At 41.3% G+C, this 20,375-nt stretch overlaps 1 protein-coding gene across 3 annotated transcripts in view; it reads right to left on the bottom strand.

Moving 5' to 3' along the window:
- Positions 1 to 20,375, bottom strand: part of samd10b (sterile alpha motif domain containing 10b) — a 115,055-nt gene that overhangs the window by 1,401 nt on the left and 93,279 nt on the right. The gene's annotated exons all lie outside the window — the stretch shown is intronic.

Raw genomic sequence — 20,375 nt, 5'->3', positions numbered from 1 at the left:
ATATCACAACTATCAGTATTATATACCTCGTCTTTAATACCCCGCTGTCATTCTCCTCTTTTGAAATGGAAAGGTACTTCTGTCAATAGACCGAGCCTGCAGATTCTCCACTAGAATTGGCAAAACTATTGAGCTCCATCTCAAGAAGCCACAGCTGTGTGCGTTCCAGATTCACATATTGTAAATGTCCCGAATTTAATCATGGTTATGCAGGGAAATAACAGCAGTTATAAAATGACAAATCCGGTTACAGGACAAATCATAAACAGTAACATTACACCAACCACTTTCTTCTCATTCCATTTTTGACCTTAACAGTTTATGAAAAATACAAAGGTTCAACCATAAAAAATAGTGAATGAAAATAACCACATGCAGCTGTTCAGCTTGCAGCTGTGTTAAAGCTGCTCACTGAGTACCCTGAGACAAATTATTCCAGATTCTTAAAACGTTGGCTTAGGGTCCATGAAGGACAAGCGATAAGTAATTTAAACCACTGGCACACAGAATCATGTGGAGCTGGAAGTGCACTTCATGATGATTGGACATGAAGACTGGTGTCGAGATGTGGTTTCTGCGCAATACACAGTCCTGCGATGAATCGTCAGTGATGCTGACAAAATAGAAGTGTGTGCCTCTAAAATATTGATTGGAGGCCTGCATATGACTGATCCTGGCAATTCTGGACAATGTTTCTCACCCTCTGCATGCCATCTTGGTTGAACAGAGGAGCACTTTTAGTAACAGACTAAGACAACTGCGCTGCTGCGAAGAGCGCTATATGAGGCCATTCTTATCCTCGGCCATTAGGCTCTATAATGAGTCAAACTATCGCCAGGAGAGTGATGACCCCTCCTGTTAGACGGTTTATGGTAACTTATTTCTTATTCTTTCTACTTCTCTTCTAATACTTATATCTATGCAATTGTCATGCTACTGTGACACTGTAATCTCCTTTGGGAACAATAAAGTATTATTCTATCAAACTATTGTCCAAATATTGTTCATGTTAGGCAGAGGCAGATGACTGTGATGCAGTTGACAACATTTTCACTGCTAAATGTTTCATCATTGGCAATGTTTTTGCTCCTATCATGTTCTTTGGATTTGTTTCTCTTGGAGTTGCAGCACCTGCTCACATTACTGGTGTCCGAAAGACAGATGCAGACACAGAGGACAGCCTTCTCCACCAGTCGCTCAGAACTGCCCAATGTCTCAATAAAGCAGTTGAACAGATTGAGAAATAACGCTTGGACCTGTAGACCAATGCTCAGTTAATTCTCTAAAGCTTTATCAAAGTATTACGATGGCAGCAACACTTCTAAGATATAATCGATTGCTGTCCATTGTATTCACTGGTCTGGCTGACATATAAGCAATGTATAAATATTAATCCACCACAATTTGTACAGTTTATCCAGGATCAATAATAACAATTCCAGCTTGTCTATCCTTCATCTGGCAAAGGGCAATGACAGAGGAGAGGCAAAGTCAAGGACTAAGTGTATAAATTAGAAAAATAAACAGTTGCAGAGATAAAAAGAAGAAGAAAAATGTATGGATATTTAGATAAGATGAGACTCATACTGGAACAAATTGGTAGAGAGGGATAGAGTGACGTACATATGGATAGAAATACAGAATGAATGAGATGAAGAACTTGATTTTGAGGTTAAATTTACTCATTAAAGGCAGATGCTTCTGCAGTATGGCATACTAACATCTGCTTGCAGAGGCAGATCTCCAGCTCTTTGACAGTTCCTCATACCTCCCTCAACATCACAACCTCATCACAGAGCAGGCCACTGGCCTCATTGCCTTTGGGTACCTTTTCTTCATGACATTCAGCCTTGTACTTAGCCAAGACATACAAGTCATTCCTACTCCTTTCTAAGTTCAACAAGCATGATTACCTAGGTAGACGCATCATTTCCACATTTTGTTGGTCCACAGAACTGCCTTTTTCAAACCTTGTCTCTACTCTTTCTCCCCTCATCCAAACATTTCTCACCTATATCAATGAAAATCCTGATACCTTCTGCAATTTGTATTTCCCTGGTCCCAACAGGCTCATTTTTTGGTGTTGTATACCATTCCTTTACACCTCTATCCTGTAGCAGGATGCTCTGAGAACCTTTTATTTCTGCCTTGAAGAGAGGCCTAACCTCCACTGCCATCTTTTATTTGCTGGGTTGAACTCACTCACATAGTGAACAAATCCTCCTTTCATTAACCCATTCCCTGAAATGGAGATAAACAAGTTTAGAAAGGAGAACATAGGTTCTTTGTGACTATCTCCATTTAAGTAATGGTATCTGCTAGAACCTCATAGACTCCCACAGCTACCTTTGCTACACTTCCTCTCACCTCACTTCCTGCAGCTCTGCTTTCACCCTAAGAGTTTGGTCCCTCCTTCAGTATCATCACCATCCTCTTCATCACCATCTAAATTCAGTAGATTATGTCACTAAAGATAATTTTGACCTTTCCCTTTCCTAACCCCTCTTTCAGCATTCCAAAGTCATCATTCTCTCTTAGATTCTCTGGTCCATCTTCCCATCTCCATCAGTTCACAACTCTTTTTATCAGATCATCAGAAGATGCAACAATTGCTCATATTGCTCCTTTGCAGTGAATGAAGGAGCAATGTATTTGTATTTCTTGCAATTTAAAAGAAATGCACTTGGTGCTCATAATATGCCCCCCAAATCAGAAAGCAAATTGAATGATCATTTTGCAGGACATCTCCATTTCATTCCTCTCGAGCAGAGACCCATAAATCAAGAGGGCCATGGACCCCAGGATGAGTACTCCTGATCTAGAGGTACCCAGACTTCCAATTCTCTGCCACTTTACCTCCCCATCCCACACCCACATTGAGGTCTCTGTCTTCAGCTTCATGATCCTTTAACATCCTCTTTCAGTATGCACTATTTAAGTTTGCTAACAACACAGCTGCTGTTGGCCAAATTAAAGATGGTGCCAAGTCATCGTGTAAGAGGGAGATTGAAAATCTGGTTGATTCCTGCCACGACAATCTCTCACTCAATATTAACAAAACCGAAGAGCTGATTATTGACTACAGGGGGAAGAAGCTGGGGGTCCATGAGCCAGTCGTCATTGCAGGATCAGAGGTGGAGAAGGTCAGTAACTTTAAATTCTTCAGCTTTATCATATCAGAGTATCTATCCTGGGACCAGCATGTAAGTGCCATTACAAAGATAGCATGACTTTCTTATAACTTTTTAAAATGCTACTGCAGGTTCAGCTTGTCATTTCATACTTTGACAATACATTATAGATGCATAGTGGAGATTATCCAGAATGACTGCATCACAGCCTGGTATATAAATACCAATGCCCCAGGAAAAGCTCACAAAAAGTGGTGGATACCACCCAGTCCATCACACAAAAAGCCCTCCCCACCACAGAGCACAAGGAATGCTGCCACAAGAAAGCAGCATCCATGGTCATGCACCCCCTCCATCCAGGCTGCACTCTCTTCTCACTGCTGCCATGGGAAAGAGATATAGGAGCTTTAGGTTCCACACCACCAGCTTCAGGAACAATCATTACTCTTCAACCATCAGGTTCCTGAACCAGCATGGATAACTTCACTCACCTCAACGATGAAAGATTCTGTAACCACAGCAACATAGGAATGGTAGAGGAATGTGATGCTTAAGTCTTCTGAGGCAGTAAATGAGGACTTCAGATTAGACAGGCATAAGAGTACAGTTATTACAAGCCAGTCTTTTGTTTCATAGAAACATAGAAAACCTAGAGCAAAATACAGCCCCTTCGGCCCACAAAGCTGTGCCAAACATGTCCTTACCTTAGAAATTATCTAGGGTTACCCATAGCCCTCTATTTTTCTGAGCTCCATGTACCTGTCCAGGAGTCTCTTAAAAGACCCTGTCGTATCCACCTCCACCACCGTTGCAGGCAGCCCATTCCATGCACTCATCACTCTCTGTGTAAAAAACTTACCCCTGATATCTCCTCCGTACCTCCTTCCAAGCACCTTAAAACTGTGCCCTCTTGTGCTAGTCATTTCAGCCCTGGGAAAAAGGGTCTGACTATCCACATGATCAATGCCTCTCATCATCTTATACACCTCTTTCAGGTCACCTCTCATCCTCTGTCGCTCCAAGGAAAAAAGACCGAGTTCACTCAACCTATTCTCATAAGGCATGCTCCCCAACCCAGGCAACATCCTTGTAAATCTCCTCTGCACCCTTTCTATGGTTTCCACATCCATCCTGTAGTGCGGTACTCCAAGTGGGGTCTGACCAGGGTCCTATATAGCTGTAACATTACCTCTCAGCTCCTAAACTCAGTCCCACAATTGATGAAGGCCAATGTACCGTATGCTTTCTTATCCACAGAGTCAACCTGCGCAGCAACTTTGAGTGTCCTATAGACTCGAACCCCAAGATCCCTCTGATCCTCCACACTGCCAAGAGTCTTACCATTAATACTATATTCTGCCATCATATTTGACCTATCAAAATGAACCACTTCACACTTATCTGGATTGAACTCCATTTGCCACTTCTCAGCCCAGTTTTGCATCCTATCAATGTCCCACTGTAACTTCTGACAGCCCTCCACACTATCCACAACACCCCCAACTTTGTGTCATCAGCAAATTTACTAACTCATCCCTCCACTTCCTCATCCAGGTAATTTATAAAAATCACAAAGAGTAGTGGTCCCAGAACAGTTTGCAGATTCTCGGTATTATTTACTTATTTATTACTATTATTATTATTATCATTATTATTATTATTCATTCTCAATGTAGCCTATGGTGACAGGTACATATTTTGTTAATAAATTTACTTACTTTCTTAATTTCTTGTTTTAATTCCAGCTCCCCTGCTCACTCCCAGAGACCTTCCTTTTTGTTTTTTTGCCCCTCCTATTTTATCTAAAAATAAATCTGCCTAAGATGTTTTCCCAGTTCTGGCGAAAAGTCTCAGACGAACATTAACTCTGCTTCTCTCGTTCCTGATTTTCTGCAGTAATTTGTTTTCCCTCCCAAGGAGAACCAGGATCAGAGCAATAGACCTCCAGGTCAGGATGCCTGATTTGCATTGCTTCCAGCTCCCCCATTTGTTAATTCCACAAAAATTATTGTGCTTTTTGATACTTAAATTCCCAGAGATGAGCAACTTCAAAAATTGACACGTTATGCACAATGTCAACAGAAACTCCCACAGCAGATAATCGTCAGGGCAATTGCAAACTATCAGTTTGTTAGGCAAACCAATATCATTTGCCCCGTAATTCAAAGTACACTGCAGGAGTCATTACTTTGGAGCATTAGCTACAGCAGTAAATTACAAAATAATTTCCAACAATTCTCACTGAAGCATAAATGTGGCATTTTCTGCAGACTTACTGAATGAAAATGTCATGTCATAACTGGAAAAGTAATATTGCTTTACACTATTTAATATATTCCAGTTGTGGTGACCCCACTGAAGATTCATTTTTAAATTCAGATTTCTGTGGTCATATTGCCTTGTGTAGAATGGCTCACTTAAAACATACGAGGACAAAATTTTGCTGTTATCTCGCAAGAGAGCTGAAGCTGAGATCTGACTGGAGGCTTGCATACCTTTCACAGGATCTGCTGGATGTGCCCACTATTCATTTTAATAGTTGAATGAATCTGATTAATTTAGAACTAATTTATAGTAATTTATGCTGTTAATTACACAAAGAGAGACCGTCAGGATGATGTTCAGTACCATGTGCGGTAACTGGAAGAATTGTAAGGATTAAAGCCAATTAAAAATGTAACAATAGAATTATAACTGATACTTTGCAAGTGATTTTTGTGTCAGCCTTCCCTAAAGTCCAAAATGTGGACCAGAAGCAAGATAATTCAGTACTAAGGTAGAAAATGGGGCTAAAGCAAGTGATGTACATGCTGCCATTCAATCCTTGTATATAAGGACCTGGGATATGCAGCGAGAATTGGCTGGAGCAAACACTGAGGCAAAATTAAATGTGGGAACATGGGAATGTGAGCTCAGATCTCCAATTCCATCACAGAAAGGAGCCGAGTCATCAGAAGACTCTGGTGACAGATGCAGCGCAGGCGTTGGACACGGGCCACGTTTGGCATGGGCCACACTGGGCATGGACACATTTGCCATGTGCAGCAATACTGATGACAAACGTGGCCCATACCCTTCACCTGTGTTGCATCACCAAGGCATTCTTTCAATCCATCTGTAAATTCAAAGAGAGGCAAAAAAAACCTAACATGTCCCTCATTCTAATAGCCACTTTGTGTATGGCGACTTCAAAGCGCATTGAGTATACAGCATCTCACGCCACTCTCTGCTCAAGTTCTACCTGTTTGACCTGGGTATGGCCTCGTTGCCATGGTACGCTGCATTCAGTCTGTCTCATGTAGAAAAGATTCTGCATGAAAAATACTTTCGGCCACTTGTCATTCAGGCAGCAGCCTGCATGGAATTGCCCTGGGATCTGTGGTCTCAGATCGCCACAACTCTCAAACAAGCAACAAGACCTTGGTTGGTTGGTGGTGAGAACTGCTCACTCTGCCAGATCCACCATGCATGGGTAGAGTCTCAATTCAATGTCCTTAAGGTGGCTGCACTGCAGATGGGAGAGCCATATTCCCCTCCAACTGGACCGTGTTTACCAAGAAGATCTAGAAAGGAATGCAATGGTCTTCGTCAAGGTACCTTTCAAGCAGCTGCAAGCATAAGATTCTGCACTTTGAACTCTGCCCAAGGACACATACTGAGACAACCATTGTCTGTCATTGAAACATCATCAATTTGGTGAAAGATGCAACTTGCTCTGCCTGACCCCTTTTAAGGTCCAGGCCCATAAGGTGTTCACAATTGAACTCTGCAGACCCAAAGGTACACCATTACATGCTGAGAGAGGCACATGGAAGATTGGAGTGCAAAGGTTTTGTGCGGAAAAGCTGCAGATTAGGCCCCTCCTATCACTAGACAATGAAATGGACCCAGTGTAATAACCTCCTTAAAGATGAAATGTTCAGGTTTGAAATACTAGTGTCACATTAACATATTGTAAGTTGGATATACTTGGTACAGAAAGTTAAGACAAAGCTATGCCCCATATTGTTTCACTATATATTTTAGGAATAAAGTATATTTTTGGTAACAAAAATAATGAAGCCCTTCACTTCTCTTTGATAAGTGCAAATTGAACGTGCCATTGAATGAGGCAAATATATGGAAAAATACACAGTTTAATGCCAAACCTATCATCTGGCAGAAACAGCAATCACATTCAACATGAGATGAACTATTTGAAGTACCTAGGGTGTATTATGGAGAGAGTAGGGATGCTTAAATGACCCTGACAAAGTATAAATACTAATCACCACTATGTACAAGTTAGAACCACACATGTACTGTGGTTAAAGGTTAACTGTTAGCACTTGGAATTTAACACTGACCTCTTTGAAGCTCCCACTTCTCTTCAGTTCTCATGTTATATTCTATTCCACATAGTAGTGTAGCGGCGAGCGTAACACTTTACAGAGTGTATTGTAAGATCAGGGTTTAATTCCTGTTGCTGTCTATAGGGATTTTATGCATTCTCCTTGTGACTGTGTGGGTTTCCTCCGGGTGCTCCAGTTCCCTCACACGTTGCAAAGGGTTAGTGATTAGGGTTAGTAAGTTGTGTGCATGCTATGCTGGTGCTGGAAGTGTAATGTCATTTGCAGGCTCCGTAGCACAATCTTCACTAATTTGATCTAACATAAATGATGCATTTCACTGTATGTTTCAATGTGCATGTGACAAATAAAGCTAATATTTATCATTATTGACCAGAATTTAAAAGAGCACATATATAAACAAATGTGCAACAGTTAGCATAACTTCTGGTCACATATCTTTCATAGATGTCACCAAAACAACACATATACCCATGCAACATAAATGGAGATCATTTGGCCTATTGAGATTATAGGAGCTCACAGAGAAATTATGCTGCAAGATTTATTTTCCTTGGAATCAATTCTGTCTATGTTCCCTTTAACTCTCTCCAGGTTCTACTGTTCACCGATACATGAAAGGCAACCTACAGTGACCAATTAAACTACTATCGTCTTTGGGATGTGGGAAGAAACCGGAGAACCCAATGGGAAACCAATGCATTCACAGGGAAAAAATGTAAATACCACACAAAGAGCACAGAAGGTGAGGATTAATCCAAGTCACTGGAGCAGAACATCATCAGCTGTACTCACCACCCCACCTCCCCCACTGGGGCGAGACACAGAATGGTTCCACACATTGGGAGTAGAGCACTAATTTGTTCTTCTGACTGGGGAAGAACGTCAGTGAGGTAGCATCTTGCAACTGAGAAGTCTAATGCACAAGTTGATCATTCAATTAATATGCAATCAACAGATCATTAACCAACATTGGTTAATAATCATTTCCTTGTATACATATATCAACCTGTGTCTATAATAACCAGTACAAGCTGCGGGTGAGCCGCAGGTATAACTGTTGAAGATATTGCTGACCTTGCTGGCTAATATCTATGTAATATTTATACTACAACTCAGCTGCAGGTATCTGTGTTACAGATGGAAAATCTTTGCAGTTGGTCCTCTGCCAATTTTGAGTAAGCTGAGACAATTGTCCTTGATCAATGGCAGGTAGAATTGCCAAGACTGATAGATATGGACTGGTGCCTCAGAAATAAAATAGATTTAAGCATACCTGAAGCAAAATTAGCCACTAAATCGACCACCAAAGCATATCTAAAACAAAATCGGCTACTAAACTGATTGGTAAAATACATGTTTCTAAATTTGAGAACAGAGAATCAGAATCAGGTTTAGTATCACTGGCATAATGGTAAGAAAATATATACATTTTTTTTTAAGTTAAATTAAATAAGTAGTGCAAAAAGAGGAAAAGGAAGTAGTGAGGTAGTATTCATGGGCTCAATGTCCATTCGGAAATCTGATAGAGGGGAAGAAGCTGTTCCTGAAATATTGAGTGAGTGCCTTCAGGCTCCTGTGCCTCTTCCCTGGTGGTAGCAACGAGAAGAGGGCATGTCCCGGGTGATGAGGGTACTTAATAATGGATGCCACCTTTTGGAGGCATTGCTCCTTGAAGATATCCTGAATGCTAGGGAAGCTTGTACCCATGACAGAGCTGACTGTTTGCAACTTTCAGCAGCTTATTTCGATCCTGTGCAGTGCCCACCCCCCAAACCAGATGGTGACGCAGCCTGTTAGAATGCTCTCCATGGTACACCTTGGAGAAATTTGCCTGTGTCTTTGGTGACATGCCAATTCTCCTCAAACCCCTAATGAAGTATAGCCTTGTCATGCCTTCTTTGTAACTGCATCAATATGTTGAGTCCAGGATAGATCATAAGAGATATTGACACCCAGGAACTTGAAATTGCTCACCTTTCCACTTCTGGTCCCTCTATGAGGACTGGTCTGTATTCCCTTGTCTTACACTTTCTGAAGTCCACACTCAATTCTTTGGTCTTCTTGACATTGAGAACAAGGTTGTTGCTGCAACACCACTCAACTAGCTGATATATCTTGCTCCTGTATGCATTCTCATCACCATATGAAATTCTGCCAACAACAGCTGTGTTGTCAGCAAGTTTATAGATGACATTTGAGCTGTGCCTAGCCACACAGTCATGGGTGTAGAGAGAGTAGAGTAGTGGGCTTAGCACACATCCTTGAGGTGTGCCAGTGTCAGCGAGGTGGAGATGTTATTTCCGATCTGCACAGATTGTGGTTTTCTGGTGAGGAAGTTGAAGATCCAGTTACAGAGGGAGGTACAAAGGTCCAGGTTTTGGAGCTCTAGGAATGATCGTGTTAACGCTGAACTGTTGTCAATAAGCCTGACATAAGTATTAATGTTGTCCAGATGACCCAAGGCCATGTGAAGAGCCAATGAGATTGCATCTGCTTTAGACCTATTGAGTAGCTAATTGTAAATTGTGTATAATATACAATATAAGCTACTTTTGCTTTAAATTTGGGTTTTAAACGAGGCTTAAACACCCCGGAAAATAACATGCCATGTCACGCAACAGAGCAGAATTGCAGTTCTGTGGATAACTCACACAAGGTCTGCTCTTCAAATTCAAGACTCTTGGCGCCCATAACGTAGCTGCCTTGATGATGTAAAACTGCTCTTGTATCAGTTCCTGAAGGCATTACCTAACTGAACACCCTTCCGAACCCCAAAATTAAATGCTTTCATTTACTTTAGTCTTACTTACTGGTGATGAAAACAATCAATAAAAAAAGCCAAAGATACCTGATATTTTTCCAGGTCCAGTCACATATGTGAAGTTTTTATTTATAGTTCACTTTTATATATGGGGTACTTTTATTTATAGTGCAATTTTTATTCTTGCCATATATAAAAAAAAGTGTCTGCATGTTTAGAAATTAGAAGTGAAATCCAGTTAGCAAGGCTGAAAGCCTCTCTCCCAAAAGACTGTGGTAGCGAGGTCAGTTTAAATGTTTAAGACAGATTAATAGCTTTTTGTTAGGAAAGGGATCAAGAGGTTTGAAGCAAAGGCACATAAATGGAGTTAATGTGCAGGTTTAATAGAATAATTGACTAGACAGAAAGGATAGAAATGCCTATCCCTGTTCAGAAAATCTGCTAAATCATTTCTCAGGAAACATATCTTTGATAATGAAATTAATTACCATCTTCAATGCACTAGCAAAGCCTTGGTTTAATTGAGGAAAATGATGTTCAAAAGTGCCATACTTGGTTTAATATCATGTTCCTATATGTAGTAGTGATCCCTGAGTGGTCGACGACCTATGGGGCATAGAAAATTGCCATCAGCATTGATCTCGCAAGCTCCTATTTCACTGCAAGGATCAGCTTTCTGACGTCTCCAGGCCAATATCTCCATACTGAGGCACTAACCACACTCAGAAAGTCAAGATTAAGAGGGGCACATAATTTACATACCCAATACCAAGCTCCCAAAACAGGCACTCATTTGCAAGCTCTTTGGCAGGAAGTCATTGTCAAATGGGCAAAGGGAGAAGCTCAATGGTATCCTCAAAATCTCCTTGAAGAAATGCAGATATCCACTGACTCCTGGTCAAAGTTGAGAAAAAATATTTGAGATGGTGTTGAGAACCTTTATGCCATGCATCTGCAGCACTAGGAAGCCCTAAATACGTGAGTGTAACAGCGACTAAGAAAATGAATAAAGTAGTCGACATTTCAGGCTGAGACCCTTCTTCAGTACTGGAAAGCAAGGAGGAAGATACCAGAATAAAAAAGGTGTGGGGAGGGAAAGGACAACTATTATGCCCCAATAAGATCCTCCTGCCTAATGTTTGTGTCTGTCTATGGTTCCTACATTGGCTTCACTAGTCACCTCAGAATCCAGAAAACTAAAGGGCTGTCTACAAGGAGACTGTGTGCTTTTGACCAGGAGCTTGAGATTTATAAACAACTGTATGTCGACCAGCTTTCCTCAGTAACAGAGATCAAATCTCTATTTGATCTCATGATGTGTCCACTTACAATAATGTGACTAAAGGAAAGACAAGATTGCACACATTTTGAAGTAGAATTTGCATTACAAAGTACATACTATACTCATTATAAAACACCCAGACTTCAAACATACTGTGAAGAACATTCTGGGGATCCTTCATTGCATTATCATTAATAACCTCAAAAAAAGATTAAAGAAGCCAGAACTTATTCAGAACTGTCCAAGCTGTCACATAGCAGAATTAAGTTTCAAATCACTGGGAAATCGTGAAACAGCAAAGCAGAATGTGGAGCATATTTGACCTTGCTTGTAATTTAGAACATTTCAGCTCAGTACAGGCTCTTCAGCCCAGAATGTTGTGCCGACCTTCTAACCTACTCTGATCAATCTAACCCTTCTCTCCTACCTAGCTATCCATTTGTCTATCATCTACCTGCCTATCTAGGAGTTTCTTAAACACTCCTGATGTATCTGCCTCTGCCACAACCCTTGGCAAGGCATTCAAACACGGGAGAAAACCAGAGAACGTACAAACTCCTTACAGACAGCGGCACGAGTTGAACCTAGGTTACTGGTGCTGTAAAGTGTTACACTAACCACTACACTGATGTGTCACTCCTTTTAGGAATAAATTATTTAACAATCACCTTAGAAAATGCAGTGCAGTACCTTAATGCCTCCGATGCAAGTCACAGTAGTATATCTTTCTCTGGGGCTTCCAGAGAGATCATAAACTGCCTGCTCAATAACTGAAAATCTGATAAGGTTATTTATGTTTATTTGACTACTTTTGACAGATTACACTGCACTCATGATAAGAAAAGGGTACTTACATATTAAAGTCTAAGGATGACCATTCATAAGTTATTGGAACCAACAAATTGGATATTCTGACAATCGTTAGTTTAAAATAACCAGAATAACACCAGTTCTCTGGCAGCACTGAATTATTATACATTATAGTGCCACTATTAATATTTTCATATTTAAATTACTTTAGAATTTAGTTTATTTGTAATAAATGAAAAGGACATAAAAGCTGTTGTGATTGTTCTGGAGGACAATAAGATGATAGCATATCTTGATTTTATTTAAATGCATAGGCTCCATAATGCTTTATATTCTTGTTCAACCAAAATGTATTATTTCAGATTTAAAATTAGTAATTGAGCTTGAATTCTGCTTTGTGGGAGTTTCACAGTCACTTGTACAAAAGACTCTTCATAAATCACTCCTCTTTCCTGTTTTACGATTATAGTTCCTTAGACTACCAATCTATCCAATAAACTCCATTCAAAATGTTAATTTCCTGGATCAACTCACCCCTCAGCTCTTTAATATCAAGGAATAAAGTTGAAGAGGTATGTTGATAGGATGTGCTTAGAGGGTTATAGGTCAAGTGCAGATGAGCTTGAATGGGCATCTTGGTCAGCAAGAACTTGTTTTTCTGTTGTATGATGCTATGAATGCAAACTCATTTTTATTACAAAGAACAATACAGCACAGTACAGGCCATTCGACCCACAATGTTGTGCCAACCCTTAAACCCTGCCCCCCCCATATAACCCTCCACCTTAAATCCCTCCATATACCTGTCTAGTAGTCTCTTAAACTTCACTAGTGTATCTGCCTCCACCACTGACTCAGGCAGTGCATTCCACGCACGAACCACTCTCTGAGTGAAAAACCTTCCTCTAATATCCCCCTTGAACTTCCCACCCCTTACCTTAAAGCCATGTCCTCTTGTATTGAGCAGTGGTGCCCTGGGGAAGAGGCGCTGGCTGTCCACTCTATCTATTCCTCTTAATTGGACTATTGGTAAAGTTCTGGAGAATCTGGTCTGTTACCAGATGACAGCAATATTTCCTTTCTAAAATGACTCAGAAAGGCACACAATAAAATAATAAACTAGAACTTTGGTGTATAAAAATATATCAATTGGTAATATTTTTCAAGATGGCACCTAGAGCTGCTTCCATTGAGACTGTGTCTCAGACTTGGTTGATTTTTAAGTTTGTGGGGGTGGTTTTGTGGACAGAGTGGGAAGTTAAAGGACAGGTTGGGATTGAGGGACAGTGACGTGAGGAGGTTAGAGGTCAGATTAGGGTTTAGTGGCAGGGATGTGGAGGGGTCAGAGGTCAGGCTTGTGCTCCGTGTTCCATGATTGAAGTGCAATGACGTGCTCAGGTGACAAAAGACATCCACAATTCAGGCAGCTTCTATGAAGGGGAATAAACATTTGATATTGTGGGCCAAGACCCTTTATCAGAACTGGAAAGGAAAGGGGAAGAAATCAGAATAAGAAGGTGGGGGCAGGAAGGGGTACAAGCTGGCAGGAGATAGGTGAAGCAAGTAAGAGGGAAAGTGGGCGAGTGGGGGAAGTAAGAAGCTGGAAAGTGATATGTGGAAGATACAAAGAGCTGAAGAAGGAGGAATTTAATAGAAGTGACCATGGAAGGGGAAAGGGCACCAGAATGAGGTGAGGAGAAGAGAGGGGAATAAGAGGAACTAAGAAAGGGAAATTGAAAAGGGGGAATTGAAAAAGTGGGAAGGGGAAGGGAGGAGAAATTACTGGGGATTAGAGAAATTCTCCTCCATTTCTTGGACTGCTTCTGGAAAGCACTGGGGTGGGACAGTAGTGTAGTGGTTAGTACAGCGTTGTACAGTACCAGCAACTCGGGTTCACTTACTGCCACTGTCTGTCAGGAGTCTGTACGATCTCCCTGTAACCACATGGGCTTCCTCCAGCTGCTCTGGTTTCCTCCCACAGTCCAAAGACGTCCTGGTTGGTAACTGGTCATTGTAAGTTGTCTGGGCAGTGCGACTCCAAGATCTGGAAGGGCCTATTCTGCACTGAATCTCAATAAGTTCCTCTTCCTCTACCATCAATGCTACATTTCCGCATCTCCTCCACTTCACAGATATCTGCCCTCACTGCATCTTTCTGCCAACTTAACAGGGATAGACCTTACATCCCGTGAGCTCTGCACTCAGGACATCATCCTTCATAACTCCTGCCATCCACAACGGGATCCTCCCACTAAACACCTCTCCCCCAACACAATCTGCTTTCCGCAGGGATTGCACTTTCCATGATGCCCTTATCCACTCATCCCCCCCACTGATCTCCGTCCTGGCACAAATGCTACAACTGCCCCTTCACCTCCTCTCTCACCACCTGTAAGTCTGTTGAGGATATCTACAGTATCCAGTACTCCCGGTGCAACCTCCTCTACATCGATGAGATCCAGCATAGACTAGGGGACTGACACATTTATCACTCTCTAACCATCCACCAGAACAGGTGGGATTTTGGTCTTGGTCTGAAATGTCGACTGATTATTCCCCTCTATGGATGCTGCCCGACCAGCTGAGTTCCTTTAGCATTTTGTGTGTTGCTCTGGATTTCCAGCATTTACAGAATCTCTCGTGTTAATCATCTGCAATCCAGGCCTCCGCTCTGCAGCTCAAGGGCCGGCAATGCGGATGGGTGGTGAACGACATCTCTGAGCTTTTCGGTTTGTTCCGGGGTCAGATGTCCACGCTAACAGGAGGCACAGTGCTGGTCTGTCAGCACGCCCAGTGTTCAAGCCTGGAGTCTGTCATCAGCTAGTACAAGGGCTGATACTGAAGATCGGAGGCTGGAAGTCGAAGCCTGATGGCTGAAGTCTGGAGACTGGACACTGGATTTGGAGGATTGTCCCTGTGTGTGGTGGGTGGGAGGCAGGAAAGTGATTGATTTGCTGTTGTTATGCTCTGTTTTGTTGTTTTCTGTTGAGCAATATGCAGAGACACTTGCGGACTCTTCCCAGCACGTTGCTAGGTTGTGTTGGCTGTTATGGCAAACGGTGCTTTTCACTATGTTTCGATGTACATGTGATAAATAAATCTAAATGTGAATATGAAATAAGTACGCTAGCTGAATGCTTTTCAGATCTGGAATTAAGTGATAACAACAATCCTGAAATTTCCCACCTTTTACTGTTGAAATTGCATGTTGATTAGGCACCTTTTGTGATCTTGTCCAGGTCCAAGAATAATGAATATTCTTTTATTGTGTGTACTCAATAAAATAGTTGGAATACCAACATACCTTACAATGAGTTGTCCCTTATCACTTGTTAAAAAAATAAAGTGTTCTCCATTTGCACTACAAGGATTCAAACTTGCTTTGCTCTTTGTCTTCTGGCAGAAGAAAGACAATGTTGCTTGAACAACCAGGGAAGAAAATGAGGCCACAATTAAATAACACAACAGATTCTTGGGATGCTGGAAATTCAGCGGAGCTCACACAAAGTGATGGAGGAACTCAGCAGGCCAGTCAGTATCTGTGGAGCAGAATAAAGTGATGGTGTATTGGGCCAAGACCCTTCATCATCCCAGCATTTTGAAGAATTAAATACTGTCTTCTGGAGATGATGAACTATACAAAACAGATAAAACAACAATGACAGAGCAATAGCCACTCGTAATGCTGTCCACAAATTTAAAATACTATAATACATTTATAGTCACTGAAAAACAATGGGCTGCACTGTGGTGGCGGTGTCCAAGCCCAGAGCGTTTCAATGCGGCAGGGCTCGGGTTTTAGAGCGAGGAATGACCCGATGTTTGGACGATTGAAAAGACGGGGTGTCAGGACCGGAGGCAAAGATCGGGCTGCTTCTGTTCAGTACTCCACGAGGTTTGCTGCACTCTTCTCTGCACTAGCATGGAGGCAGTGGGCCTGGTCTGGCTGCTCTGGGCTTTGCGTCTATGGAATCACTTTTGTTCTGAATGCTGCTGCTTGCTTTTGTTGTTTGCACGGTTTGTGTTTTTTTACCTCTCTCTGCGCATTGCATGTTTGTCGGTCTTTTTTTTTATTGGGTTTCTTGTATTGTGATTGCCTGCAAGGAGACAAATCTCAACGTTTTATAATATATACATACTTTGATAATAAATGTACTTTCAACTTCTGAACTTTGAAATGATTCAAATAGCTTTTTGACACCATATCCATTTCTATAGGAAATTTTTCATGAAGAAATGTCAGATATGGACAACATTAGAATGATTTATGGGGAACTATGGGAATATATTCACAAGATGGTTACATGCTGAGCTTTAATTGGGTGGGCAGAGGAATGGTGATACTTCTCCTTCAACTTGTGAAATTCTCATGATGACCAGCTTGTTCTCTATGGCTATTTATTAAGAAAGAAATTTTGCACCTCAGTGATGAATCCCACAGTGGCACTAGGCGAGAAATGTGTAAAATCAAACTCATACACATGCCAAGGGACAGGTTCCAAACTAGAAACAGCTACAGATTGAATGTGAAATACATGACCAACATGCTGACAGAAGTGTTGTCTACATTGGCCTTCCGAGTTAATTTTCCATAAACCCGCAAGCTAAAGATGCCAAACCAAGAGCCTAATGCAATTGTTAACATGCTACCCTGAAGAGTTAGCCTATGGTAAGGGAGAGGTATTGAGGGCAAATAGAGAGGGAAGGAGCCAAGGCCAGTAGCTCTCCTGTGAAGCACGGCAAATACCAGTTAAAAGTAAACTTAGAATAATATTCCCTTAACTTTTACTTTACCTTCCACCCTCACTTTAAGCTTTTCTTCTCTGCATGATTTCTAACTGAGGGCTTCTGCCATTCACTGCATCGTGCACTTGCCCATTATCCTTCAAGCTTCTGCAGCTTCTCATCCCGTCCGTCATCCTCTCTGCTGAATCCTTCCTTACTGGACAACTACCCAACTGTTCTACTTACCTCCTTGCTCCCTTCTCGTCTTCAGAATTTCATTTCTACCCAGCCATATTCAATTCCCTCAAACACGAGAAAACCTGCCGACGCTGAGTCCTGCTGATGGGTCTCGGCCTGAAACATCAACTATTTTACTCTTTTCCATCAATGCTGCCTGGTCTGCTGAGTTCCTCCAGCATTTTGTGTGTGTTGCCAACATTCAATTAATTATCTCTCCATGTCTTTGGTGTTGTATTTTGGGAATCAACACATAAGAAACAGTCATAGTCCTACACCATCAGGCTCCTGAACCAGAGTGGATAACTTCACTCACCTCAATGCTGAACTAACTCCTACAGTATAGACTCATTTTCAAGGACTCTGCAGCTCATGTTTTCAGTATTATTTATTTACTTTTTTATTATTTGCAGAAATTGTCTCCTTTTGCATATGGTTGGTAGGTAGTCATCGTTTTTCTTTTCATAAATTCTATTGTATTTCTTTATTTCCCTGTAAATGCCTACAAGAAAGTGAATCTGAAGCTAGTTTATGGTGACATATAAATACTTTGATAATAAATTTACTTTGAACCTTGACAAAACCTCGTGATATTTTTTAAAACTGGGTCAGCCTATCCGTCAAGGGGTTCTATTTGAATGTAATTTTTGCCCGTATAGACTTGTTTTCGGCATATTATTATGGTTGTATAAATTGTGAAATGGTATGATAGACTTTTTGACACAAGTGCCAAGTCAAGTCTGTTCATGATATATTTTGTGATGGTAATAGTGGCATATTCCCTTTTTTATGCACCTAAGTTTCCAGCAAATTAGTGCAACACAGTTGTAGAGGTACAATCACATCCTTCCTCTTCCTCACAAGTCACATAATTCTAATTCAAGAGGCAAGATCGTCTGATTTTGATAGCATGAATATCACATTGTCTGATTTTGATAGCATGAATCTTAACTGAGTACTACTTAGTTTAATAGTAATGTGAACTGCTGAGCTAAACTTTAATAAAACCATCTTCGCTATGTTTCAAAATGTTTTAAAACTCTTTGAGCAAAGTGTTCTTTTAACTTAGCAGAAACAATGATTAGTGCCAGCTAAATAGAATGATATCTGTGTCATATTAAGAGCAAGGCATCTATTCTTTTAAGAAGCTACGGAGTATCAGGTTTGCAATTATTAGTAAATGGATTTGAAAACCTATTTATAAATATTTCATATTGACATATTTCTGGGATGGAAAAATAAGCCTCCACTTCAAATTAAAAGGCCGGCAAAGCAGGCATAGGAATCTACATCGGACCGGCAAACCAGCATGGACAAGGGCTGGTGGCTTTCCCTAAGGTCAGTGAGTTTTTGACAGGTCCCAGAGTTGGAGTCCCATGTGGGCAGGGAGAACAACTCCTGGGTTCGCAAATCAATGAGACTGGAGTTCAAGGCCTAGTGTTCAGGGTCCTGTCATTGGCAAATCCAGAGTTCGAGGCCTAGTGTTTGGGTCTTGGGGTCCATGCTGAGGATCAAAGCTTGTGGGTCAAATTGGAAGTCTGGAAGTCAAGACCTGTTGCCTGTGTCTGTGTTGAGTAAGTCAATGACCTAATGTTTGTAAGATCAAGTCCAAATTCGCTGGAGGCTGGAGGCCAAAGATGGACCGTCCTAGGGTTGTTGTTGTTGTTGTTTTATTGTACTCTGTACTCTTTTGTCAAACGTTGTAGTCATGCTATGTTGGCACTGGAATGTGTGATGACAGCTGTGGGCTGCCCCCAGCACATCCTCGGGTGTAATACACACAAAATGTAGGAGGAACTCAGCAGGCCAGGTAGTATCTATGGTAAACAGTGAACAGTAGATGTTTTGAATCAAGTCTCGTCATCAGGACAACCAACACATCCTTGGGTGTGCTGGTTGTTAACACAAAAGGCATAGTTCAATGTTTCGATGTACATGTAATAAAAAAAATTTGAATCTTGAATCAAGGATAAATCAAAGATAATCCCAAAAATTTCTTTGGCTATATTAACAGTAAAAAGATGACTAGGGAGAAACAAGGTGCTTTTAAAAACAATCAAGGAGAAGGCCATGATTTTGAAAGTCTATTTCTCCTCAGTGTTTACTAAGGGGAATATCATGGATGCCGAAGTATTGATGTAACAAGTATGAAATCTTGGAACACATGTATATTATGAGAAAAGAGTTATTTGCAGCATTTAAGTGTGTTAAGGTGGGCAAATCTACAGGGCTGACCAAGTGCACTCCTGAATTTTATGGAATGCCAGTGAAGAAATTGTGGAAGCCCTTGCAGAGATAGTTGCTTCATTGTTAGTCACTGGGGAAATTCCAGAAGACTGGAGGGTGGCCATTATTCAAGAAGTCTAGAAAAAACAGACCAGGAAGTTACAAATCAGTGAGCCTGATTTCAGTTGTAGGGAAGGTCTCGGAAGGAATTCCGAGAGACAAGCTTTTGATAGTCTAGGCCTGGTCAGGAAGAGTCAGCATAATTTTGTGCACGTAAGGTCATATCTGATGAATATTTTGGAGATTTTTGAAGAGATAACAAAGGTGATAGATGAAGTTAGGGCAGTGGATGTTGTCTATATGGAATTTAGTAAGTAAGGCCTTTGACAAGATCCTGCACGACAGGCTGATCTGGAAGATTAGGTTGCATGCCATTCAGGGGGAGCTATCGAAGCCAATTCAGAATTGGCTCAATGGTAGGAAGTATAGAGTGGTTCTTGAAGGTCAATTCTCTGAGTGGAGGCTTGTGACGAGTGGGGTGCCCCAGGAGTCAGGATAGGACCAATACAGTGAATGGCAAGGCATTGATGAGCCTTGTGGAACAGAGAGACCTGAGAGTACAAATGCAGAGTTTGCTGAAAGTGGCCATGCTAGCAGAAAGAGTAATGAAGAAAGCATTTAGCATGCTGGCCTTCATCAGTCAGGACATTGAATTCAGGAGCAGAGACATTATGTTGCAATTATGTAAGTCTTCACTTATATAACCGCACTTGGAGAATTCTGTACAGTTTTACTCACATTGTCTAGCTGGAGAGGGCATAAAGATGCTGCCTGGACTATAAGGCCTGAGT

This window comes from Hemitrygon akajei, chromosome 11 (genome assembly GCF_048418815.1).
Source record: "Hemitrygon akajei chromosome 11, sHemAka1.3, whole genome shotgun sequence".
Taxonomy (NCBI): Eukaryota; Metazoa; Chordata; class Chondrichthyes; order Myliobatiformes; family Dasyatidae; genus Hemitrygon; species Hemitrygon akajei.
This window is presented reverse-complemented; position numbering and strand designations above follow the sequence as displayed.